We start from the raw sequence: 440 nt of genomic DNA on the forward strand, positions 1-440 counted from the left end.
GAAATTAGGTCGGTGCCACAGAATGGGGTTCTGGCCAAATGGATATGGGCAGAGATTTGTAAGATACTTCTAAGACTTGAAGTGAAGAAGTGAAATCGCTCAGTCATGTCCAACTCTTTGCGACCCCATGGACTGTAGCCTACCACCCTCCTCCATCCATAGGATTTTCCAGCCAAGATTACTGGAGTGGGTTGCCATTTCCTTCTCCAGAGGATCTTCCCGACCCAGGGATTGAACCTGGGTCTCCCGCATTGTAGGCGGACGCTTTACCGTCTGAGCCACCAGGGAAGTCCTTACAGTTCCAAAATCCTCCATGTCTTCCTCTTCTGTGAAGAGCATGGAAGCCACATGTTTCAGAGAGTGCAGAGAAAAGGTGGAAGAAGTCAGATTGACTTGTGTCAGATGATGGTTCAAGTGAGAATGCTTATTTACTGCATCAA

The 440-nt window shown here is 48.0% G+C and overlaps 1 non-coding gene across 1 annotated transcript; it reads right to left on the reverse strand.

The window, feature by feature from the left end:
- Nucleotides 1-216: 216 nt before the first annotated feature.
- TRNAC-ACA lies at nucleotides 217-288 on the reverse strand. Its single transcript has one exon. It is a non-coding gene; the product is annotated as a tRNA-Cys (tRNA).
- Nucleotides 289-440: the final 152 nt, after the last annotated feature.

This window comes from Bison bison, unplaced genomic scaffold, assembly GCF_000754665.1.
Source record: "Bison bison bison isolate TAMUID 2011002044 unplaced genomic scaffold, Bison_UMD1.0 scf7180017864036, whole genome shotgun sequence".
Lineage (NCBI taxonomy): Eukaryota > Metazoa > Chordata > Mammalia > Artiodactyla > Bovidae > Bison > Bison bison.